Source organism: Globicephala melas, chromosome 18 (assembly GCF_963455315.2).
Source record: "Globicephala melas chromosome 18, mGloMel1.2, whole genome shotgun sequence".
NCBI classification, from domain to species: domain Eukaryota; kingdom Metazoa; phylum Chordata; class Mammalia; order Artiodactyla; family Delphinidae; genus Globicephala; species Globicephala melas.
This window is the reverse complement of record NC_083331.1, coordinates 9,626,345-9,637,153: the sequence shown is the minus strand read 5'-3', so window position 1 is coordinate 9,637,153 and position 10,809 is coordinate 9,626,345. Positions and strand designations below refer to the sequence as shown.

General features: G+C 36.1%; 1 pseudogene; it reads right to left on the bottom strand.

The window, feature by feature from the left end:
* Positions 1-9,996: 9,996 nt before the first annotated feature.
* Positions 9,997-10,585, bottom strand: LOC115866576 (polyadenylate-binding protein 2 pseudogene; annotated as a pseudogene).
* Between the last annotated feature and the right edge of the window lie 224 nt (positions 10,586-10,809).

The window sequence follows — 10,809 nt, the reverse complement described above, 5'->3', positions numbered from 1 at the left end:
CAATGGCTGCTAATATCATAAAAAGGACTATCAGACATTATATACCTCTTCATGGAAGCACTCAACACTACCTCAAGTCATGCCAAAGGGATGAGCCTGAATATAATTCAACTACTGATCTTCAGAAAGACAGAAGACAGAGGAACAAGCTGTAATGAACTATTGAGCATGCAATTTGTAAAATTGAGACTGGAAAATTCTACAGTGTAGAAAACTCTTGGATTTTTCAACAGATAACTTGTAGCATAAATAAGTTTTAGATTAAAAGAGACTTAAAAGACATATCAAAAAATATATAAAGGAGCAAGACCAGCATCTAGGGATATACATTTGACTAGTGAAACTATGAAAAATGTAAGGAAATAATTACTGTAAAAGGATAATGATTCCTTATAGAAGGAAGAATGGGATTGCAGTTGGTATGGAGGATTTAGAGGCGTTTTGCATGTTGGAGGGGAAGTTCTGGCAAACTTTTACTTCTTGACCTGATGGTGGTTAAGATTTTTCTCCTTTGAGTAATTCGTTAAGCTGTGCATCTGTTTTGTGTGCTTTTCTATATCTCCACTTTCTTTTACAATAAAAATATTATTTTGAAAAATCGGTCACAAAGAGGAGGGAGCAGAGGCAAGGGAGAGTTAAGCTCAAATGAGAAATGTTGAGATACTGATGTCTATTTTGCATATTTAAAACTCTTTGATATTTATATAGTTTCCCTATATTTCTTAACATTCTCAGTCGTAAAATACAACAGTATAAAACCAAAAATCCGCAAGGTTCCCGTTACCTACAGAGAAAAGTCAAATTCCTTAATATGTAGCTTTTTATCTGAGGACTGCATCTAATTTTCATACATCATTTGCTGCCATTATCCTCTAGGCATCAACAGATGGAGTCAGATAAAAATCCTCACTATTCTTTGAACATGCTGTATTCTTTTTGTGCTTTCATGCCCTTGGGATTCCCTTCCCTGAAATACTACTATTCTTACTTCAAAACTCAGTTTAAAGGTTATTTCCTCTATGAACTCTCCCTTTTCCCCAGGCAGAATTATTTCTTCTTTTGTCTGTGTTCTCGTATCATTTTATATGATACTTTGGCTTAAATCCCTGTAGTATTATGTCTACATGACCCTTTCTCTGTAGACTAGAGCTCTTAAAGAAAATATGTTGTATTTATTTTTGTTTTCCCTGTGCTTAGGCAGTGCTTGGCATATGAATGAATGAATGAATGAGAAGAGACAGGAAATTGATTAACTCCAAAGATACTTTGCCTAAGGAAGCCATTGGGTACAGGGAAAAGATGCAGTTACCTAATCAACTATGTACAGGTGAAAAAAAAAAAAAAAACACGAGACTACAAACGTTTGTCTTATATGTCACTATGTTAAGTAGAACTATACATAATTGTGAGTATTCTGTGTTCACACATCTCATGTTTTATTCCATCACTTTATCTATCTTTAATGGATCACATCACAGGATTTAGAAGAGACATTTGGGTTCTTCAATTAGTATGGCACTAACTTTCTTAGTCTGTTCGTGTTGGGTCTTTGGTAACCTTTTGTAGTAATTAACTCATCAGAAAGGGTATAGTCATAGCTCTCATAGAGAATATAACGCAGTTAGAACTGGCATCCTGAAGTGGTGACAATATCCTGGGTAAAATATGGGCCAAAAAATCAAATGGGAGGTAATAAATAAAACTCTATGAGTAGATCTTATTATTCCCATTTTAGTCCAATGAGACAGCAGAGACATGGAGACTTTAAGTAACTTGCTCAGGTCACATGACAGTAAGCATGGAAATCAGGACCTGAATTAGTCAGCAGCCTGCTTTCACTACACAGCACTAAATAAATGGTAGTAATCATTAATGTGATGGAGAAGGGGACTCTTGTGTCTAGCTATAGGAATATGAAAAGTGAAGGTCTCTCATTTTTCAGATAGATCTGGAATCAAATATGTCTTTCTTGGTGTTTTAGCAGGATAAGTTAATTAGTCTCAGTTATGGGAGGAACAGATTAGAAACACTGTCAAAAATAAATTCAGTACAAATGACTTTACTCAGCTTGGGAAAATTTTCATGTATGCTTAAATTTCTTCTTTGTGTTTTTAGTGCTCCTTGACAGTTAATTACACAAGCTTCTTTTTTGAGATAGAGAACAAATATACTACTTGAAAAATAAATGGCAAGGGCAACTTTCAGTCTATGTATGGCTTTGACCCTTTATATTTGGGATCAAAATTGATGTTACATCATTTATACCTGTTGTTGCGATTAGATATTAATAGCCAGTATTTTAAGTGTTTTTAAAAATGGATGTTTCTTTATAAACATTGTGCTTTCCTCCAAAAAATCAAATGTAATTATCTTCAATTTCTAAGTCAGTTAACTAGTGAGATACTTCTTTGCAAATGAGGAAATTAAAGAATGGCATGTTATACTTTAAAATATTATGTAAAAATTTGAATAGTGTGTGTTAAGTTTTAGAAATGTCCCTGGAATTGTTTAAATAATAGGATTATCTTTATGTATTTCTGTATTTTTGTTCTTCTATTTTAAAAAGAGCAGAATGGGTAAAAGAATTTGCTCTTTGCCTCTCCAGGTTTGGACAATCAGCAACAATGACCCACCTCATTCTTTGCTGTATTTGCATAAGCATAAATATCTTATTTTAGGAATTTTTTTCCTAAGCTCTCTTTATATGAAATTCGAACAAAGATTAGGAAGAGAGTTTTATTATTTGGTTTCTTGCCATCCTATGTCATGGCTTGGTTGTATGTAGCAGAAAATATTCAATGATTATTATATCAGTGAAGTTCAGTATTCTAGGGCTAATACCTATACATAGCAAACTTTGAGAATAACTACAAGGATAGCATTTAAAAATTTTCTTGTCAACGTAAGAAAAACAAATGAAGAGACATTGTTTAAATAAAATGTGAACTATAAAAAGTAAGTAATGGATAAAGACCCAGAAAAAAGGATATTTGAAAAGTAAGAGATTATTTCCCAAAGAACTATCATGTCTCAGGAAAAATTCTTGTTCAGTTATTTTGTAGTTACAAAAATATTAAATTAAACTTTTAAAGTTGTGTAGTTAAAATAATGTAGTTTTATTGTAGTCGAGGCTAAAATATTACAGAAAAATTCCAATAAGGAACAAAACCTAATTAAGTATTTCTCTGCCCTTGTCACTTTTTTCCAAAGAATAGAACAGTTCTCTTCCTGTGGCCACTGGGGCTTCCCGTTTGTAATGCTTTTAATAAAACACCTCAAATGCTTGTCATTATTTAAAACTCACATCACTTGATCCTCAGAGAAGCCCAGAGGTGGAGCAAGTATTGTATTTTCTCTGTTTTTACAGATTTATTATTTTATCCATTCATTTACCTGTCATGTACTAACATAACAATAGCTAACATTAATTCACAACTTGCTATGTACCAGACACACTTTTAAGTGTTTCACACATATAAACTCCCTGCAATCTAGTGAGTACAAAACATTATTTATTTCTGGTTTTAAAGGTGAGGCAACTGAAATACAAAGAAGTGAAATACTTTGTTCATAGTCACACAGCTAGTGAGTGGCACAGCCTGGCTTTGAACCCAGTACTCTAGCTCCAGAGCTGGCATTTTTAATCATTCTTCAGCCCTCTTGGTATGGTAGCTATAAAAGTCCATTATAACTATGATCTTATGAAAGAGACAAGCAGAGAAGGACATGGAAAAAAGTAATTGTTAATTCAACATAGATTTATTGAATACTCACTCTGTGCTAAGTGCTTGGTGGGAAATTAAACAGACCTCCTCTTTACCCTCTTAGAGCTTACAGTTTAACATAGAAGCTGCTCATTAAACCAACTACAATAATAATGTGAGAGAAATGTTTTGCTAGAGGAAATATAGGAATTCACAGAAACATCTACCAGGAGTGATGAAAGGCTTCCCAGAGGCAGTGGTGATTACTACAAGTGAGTTGGCTTATCTACCTTGAGTCTGTCTAACCTAAATCCTTGGTTGGGCTCTTTCCACTAGACAATATAAATAGAACAGGAACAAGAGGGCTATAATATCAGATACAATATGATTTTCAAAGTGCAAGAGTCTACATAGGTCTGCTAATAAATTTGAAAAACTTCATGTAATAGACAGTGTAATAGAACATATATTGTCAGAATTCACTCAGGAGTAACTTACAAAAATGGACTATAAACCAATAGGAGAAATTTTTAAAGTTATCAAAAAACTACCTCCCTCTAAGTGTCAAAGAGTTTTGCCTATGGGTTCTTAGAGATTTTCAAAGAATGGATAATTGTCATGCAATATAAAATTTCTACATCTTATTTATAAAGAGGCATAATTTCCATATTTATTTTATGAAACTAATGTCTTCTTGACATAAAAACTTAAGAGGACAAAAAATGAAAATGGGTACAAAAAGACCAAAGAAAACACCAAATCAATAAGAGTTAAAGGAACTGCTTCCCACAGCCAAGCACAGTTGATCTCAAGAATATAATGATAGTTTAATAATTATGAATCTATTGCTATAGTTCATGGATAAGTCTAGTTATTTAAAGGGCATTTGACAAATTCCAATCTTCATTATCATAAATAATCTTAAAGACTAGAAGGGTACATTGATAATATAATACAGAAATGCATGGTTGGTTTAGCATAAGATTAATTAATGTAGTTTATAAATTAAGAGATTAAAGAAGAAAAATTTGATCATCTTAATAGATGGAGAAAATGCTTTCAGTAAAATTCAACATCCTTTCATATAAAAAACTTTGATCAAAGAATGGAACTGCCTGATTAAGAAAAAACAAAACCCAGTACAGTCAGCATTGCAGTTAAATGGAGAAACACTGGAAGCATTCTCCTTAAAATCAGAAATAAAATCAGGATACTACCACCTCTGACTGGAGGCCAAGCCTACTTATAAGGAAAATAATAGAAAAGAATGAGGAATGGTAAAGAAACAAATTTACCATTAGTCACTGATGTAAGAGTACAAAGACAGCCCCCCAAAAATATATAAAGTTAATCAGAAAGCTTACAAATATTTATGGAAACAACATAAATTAAGCAAAAAAATCAATTGAATTACTATATGCAAGTAACAGAATATAGAAAATGTACTTTTATGAAAGGATATTATTTGTATTATAACAGCATCAAAATTATAAAGTGCCTTAGCATATGTTTACTAAGTGCTGTAAGTGGCTATACCTGGGCCACAGGAGCTCTACAAAACTGCTGGGTTGTAGTGGTCAATTCCTTCCTGCAGTTTCACCCCCATTTCCTTGCCTCCATAGATGTCTGTCTTCAGTAAGGCTAAAAGGAGCCCAAGCCTGTTAACCAGCTGAACAAAGGCTATGATGGAACAGACCCTTGCTGAGATTTAGACTGGAGAGGTTGGGGAAGTGGGGCTGGGCCAGGATACAAAGAGAAATATGGGGGAAGAGAGAAGTTACTGAGAAGAATCAAGAGATCTTAGCATTCTCATTTGCTGTGTGATCCTAGTCAAGCAACTTGTTCTCTTTAGGAATTCTTTTATAAAATTCAACCAACAGGACCCCCCTCACAGTTACTGAGAAGAAAAAAATGAGGGAATACATGTGAAAGTATCATACACAGGATGTTGTGCTTAACATTCTGTCATCAAATGTTAGTTTTTCCTAAATAAGATACAGTCTGTAACTTCCCAAAGAAAAAGAGGCTGTGTTACAATAGCAGCTACAGTAGTACTGAAGGGGCTTTCATGTAGTAGGCAGCATCCTATTGAAATAGGTGCCAGCATCATCCTCATTTTACAAATGAACCCACAGTGGGTGTTCTTCTAGGCACCTGTCAAACTGTCTACACCAGCCAGCAGAAATGGACGTTAGCAGTAGTTAGAAGAGTATAGTACTCATTGGTCAACTCACTGGCCCACTCATTGTATTGCCAGCACTACTGACTGCCTGTCCAACATAGTCTAATTTGCCACTGTTGTTTCTCCAGCTTAATAACTTTCATACCTTTTAAAATCACTGTGCATTTGAATTAAGCCAAGACCCTGTTAGATCCTTCATGATCTTTTTTCAAGGGCAGAATATGTACACACTCTTCTAGGTCCTTCAAACCCTTCTCAGACATTTTTGAATTAGTAAATTGCTGTTCAGAAGATCAAGTCAGGAGATTCTCCCCAAAATGTAAATATGTAAAACTCATTAATGTAGTGCCTGTTATCACACCATATCATCAGTATTCTCATCATAATATTTATTTCTTTTCCCCATAGTGGAACTTCTGTAAGCATCAAGAGTAAGAAAACTATGATTTCCAAGCAGAGCATATGAAGTTTCTGCTCAGACTTGACATGTTCCTTTGTACTCACATTCCGTTGGCCAAATACGCCAAGCACAAAGAAGTGTTCAGTAGAAGTCAGAAGGTATTGTTTTATAGGTGATTAAATTTAGATTTGAGGAAATTAAGTCCAAGTATAGCTAGTACTTGGCAGTGCTAGATTTACACGTAAGGCTGTATATTGTAGATGTTTTATTTCCCACCCCAAAGAAAAACCTGATGAGCAATGACTAAATTTTGAGTTAAATGAAAAATTCACATTTCCAACCTTTCCTTCTGAAAACCTTGGTTGTTTTTTCAGAAGGAATAAACCAGGACAGAACACTGCAGCATAGGCTTCTAGCTAACTTACATAAGGAACTTGCACATAGAGGGACGTGGCAGATTTCCAAGTGATGGGAAGAATTTGTGAAAACAATGACTTCAATAAGAATTTAACATTTTGGAAGAAGAACTTTTACTGTATTTGAAAAGTTTAGGATTCTCTTTATGCTAACATCTTTACTCATTTTACTTCTACAGCTAATCTTCAGAAATAAAATTTTATAATTTGTTCCCTACTATTACAAAATATATAAATTGAGATCTTAAAGCTTAAAAGAATACTGTGGCTTTGAATGAGCCACCTCTTACTTCAAGTTTTTAGATACCTTTGGATTTGCTTTTTAAAAAGTTTTAAAATATGCCAGTATAGTACTGTATTTTACCTTGGTAGTATAAAATTACTTTTAGTTTGTAAATTTATATTTACAAGTTCACAGGCTTTACTAGGACTGATCTTACTGAGCCTAAGTATAAATGTCTTTGGAAACATTATTGCTATTTAGGAATATTCTCACATTTTATGTTAACTTTCAAAACCATTCAGGTTTTTGAAATATGTATTTTTATTGAGTAATTCACTTGAATTATTGCCTGAGAATAATTCTTTGTACATGAAAAAACTTGTTTAAAATTTTTTTCTACAGAATTCTATAAACCTGAAGAGTAATCTTTTAGAAAAATCATCAGAAGGAAGGAATTTGTAGAAATAAAACTGGAAACGTTCAGAATCTTGATGGTGTGCCAAACCTAATGTCAACTGGAGCTCGACCAAAAACTAAGGTAAGTAGCTTTCTTACAGAATATTCTGGGTGGAGGGCCATGCCCCACTCATACAGTGAAGAGAGTACCATATTTGCATGTTCTCTATTACTTTTTGTGTTTTAAGTTAAACATTAAGGTTGACCTGTTTTTTATTATAAGATGATTTGTAATGAAAAACATATATAGTTAATATTTATAAAACTGGAAAAAATGCATTCTGTGATTTTAAGATAAAATTGATAGTCCACTGTGATAAGTAGAGTCATAGCAGTAGATCATACGTGCTTCAATTAATTTCTTAATTATTAGTGAAAATTCCTGCTGCAGTTGAAGATCTCCTTGAACTATTATTATAAAAGTCTTGTCTATTAGGACAGTATGCCTCTCAGTGATCAGGGTTCCAGAAAAGAGGCTGATTCCTTCTTGGGGAATATAACTGTAAAACATCAGTCATAAACATTAAATACACTTTGTTTAAATAATTGTCTTTGCTCTACCAAGCTAAATAATGCCCAGGAATTTTGTTGTTGTTGTGTTTGGTATATTTTTAATGAGGAAAAATTGACCAGCCTTTCTTATAGATATTTTACAACTTTTAATATTTATAACTTTTTTCCAAATTTCTAATTTTTTTTCACATTTTTTATTTGAATCCAAAAGTATTGATACATCTTCATAAATTCTGACCAGTGTTGGATATAGAGGGATATTAGTAATAATGTGCAAGATTTTATAGAGTTACTTACGGTTTTTGATTTTATGATTCCCTGGCTGCTTTACAAAGTAAAAGAGTAATAATTTTGCAAGTAAATATGAAAGGGACAATATTATGACAGGAAACAACAGAAACTTTCTAAATTACCTCAAAAGAGATCATTTAAGAGATTACTTACAAAAGTCTGGGCAGCTTTAAGGGAAACCAACAACTGTTGCCCAGGAGGATCTTTGGCCTTTGAAGAGGATTACAGCCACAGCCAGACTCCAGATTGACAAAGAATAGGCAGAGGGAGAAAACACCCATCTCTCTCCCTCCCAGCTTCTATCCATTTTTTTTATTAGCTGAGCTCATCAGGAAATCAGGAGGGAAGGGCACTCACTTCACGTGTGGGGCAATTGTGCCCCACAAAGGAAGATGGAAAAGAGCAGAGAGGAGTTTTAGAGGGTCAAATAGAAAATATTCAGCACACATTAAATTGAAAATTGTCAGCTACCATTATTAAATATGTAATATGTTCCAGGCACAGTGCTAAGCTCTTCACACACATTGCCTATTTAATCCATACGACAACCCTACAACATAGGCATTATTACCTCCATTTTTTAAAAAGAAATCTGATTTTCACAACAACATCATAAAGTTAGTGGGATAGGTATTAATGGTATCCTTATTTTACAGATGAGCAAACCAAGGCCCAGGAAATTTAAGTAACTTGACCAAAGGGGCAAAACCAATACTTGAGTCTGAGTCTTCATGCTCTATCATTATGCCATATCATTCATTGCCTTGGGAATTTTGTAATGCCTTTGGAAAAAATGCATATTACTGAGTGAAAGAAGCCAATCCGAAAAGGCTTCATACTGTATAGTTTCAACTACATGACATTCTGGAATGGGCACAACTATGCAGACTGTAAAAAGATCAGTGGTTGCCAGGAGTTAGGGAGGAGGGAGGGGTGAATAGGTGCAGCACAGAGGATCTTTAGGGCAGTGAAACTATTCTATATGATACTATAATGGTGGATACATGTCATTATACATTTGTCAAAACCCATGAAATTTACAGCAAGAGTGAACCCTAAGGTAAACTGTGGACTTTAGGTAATTATGATGTGTCAATGTAGGTTCATCAGTTATAATAAACGTACCACTCTGGTAAGGGAAACTGTGTACGTGTGTGGGGTCTGTCAGTGAGTATATGGGAAATCTCTGTACTTCCGACTCCGTTTTCCTGTGAACCTAAAACTGCTTGAAAATATAAAGTGTACTTTTTAAAAGACAATTATTTTTAATTAAAAAAAGAAAAAATACAGCACATCTTAATTATCTTTACTGTGATCCACATTTTGTTTCTTTTTGGTGAAGAACGACTGATGGATAACGTCAAACTTTTACTCAAGGCTTTCTTCTTAGAGTGTTTCTCAGCCCAAGAAGAAAGCGTTTATTACAAATCTATTGATTTTCTTTATTTAAGATTAACAATGAAAGTTAAAAAGGAGAAAGACATCATCTTTAATGTGACACTATAATCCATTGGCTATTGCCTCTTAAGGGAATGTAATTTTTTTTTTTTTTTGCGGTACGCGGGCCTCTCACTGCTGTGGCCTCTCCTGTTGTGGAGCACAGGCTCTGGACGCGCAGGCTCAGCCGCCATGGCTCATGGGCCCAGCCGCTCCGCGGCATGTGGGATCTTCCTGGACCGGGGCACGAACCCGTGTCCCCAGCATCGGCAGGCAGACTCTCAACCACTGTGCCACCAGGGAAACCCTGTTTTCCTTTTTTTAAATTCTTTTTTTTTTTTCCCTTCTTTCCTCTTTTTTTCCTCTCTCTCCTCCTAATACACACTTTTTTAGTAAGGGGAATACCATGATGTCGCTCTAGCCCAGCCCCTGTAGACAGGACCCTGGGGCCTGCTGTTAAAACCACTGTAGAATCGAGAGCGGGAACTGTTGTAGTTGGTGGTCCGGGCACGGTATCAGGCTCGCGGGAAACCCCGGTCTGTTGTGCTGATGCCTGGTCTGTTCATTCGTTTTGGGATCACCTTGATTTGTCTTCCTCTAAATAGGGACTCATCTAAGGCCAAGGAAGTCCTCACTGACTCTTTGTCTGAGAACTCTATATATGCAAACCCTTTGGGATGACCACTAAATTTGTCACATAGTATAGTAACACGGTTGACTGAACCACAGCCATAAAAGTGTGCTTCCAGCTCTTCTGCTGTTGCACCATAGTCCACATTGTCAACATAGATGGAACGGGCATCAGCCTCCAGCTTCTCCTCAGTGGACATGATCACTGGGCCAGCACTGCCTGGAGGTGGACTCATATTCATCTGCTTCTCTACCTCGTTCTGTAGCTCCTTTAGCTTCTCAGCTTCTTCCTCCATCTCCCTGACTCAAGCGTTGATCGCTTCCAGCTCCTGGCCCTCAATGACACCGTTCCCCGGGTCACCCACGACCAGTCCCGGCTCCTCCTCCTCCTCCTCCTCCTCCCCCTCCCCCTCCCCCTCCCCTCCCCCTCCCCCTCCCCCTCCTCCTCCTCCTCCTCCCCCTCCCCCTCCCCCTCCCCCTCCCCCTCCTCCTCCCCCCACCCCTGCCGTGGGCTCACGAGCCAGGCCCAGGCCCGGAGCCCCGACCGCCTGCAGCCC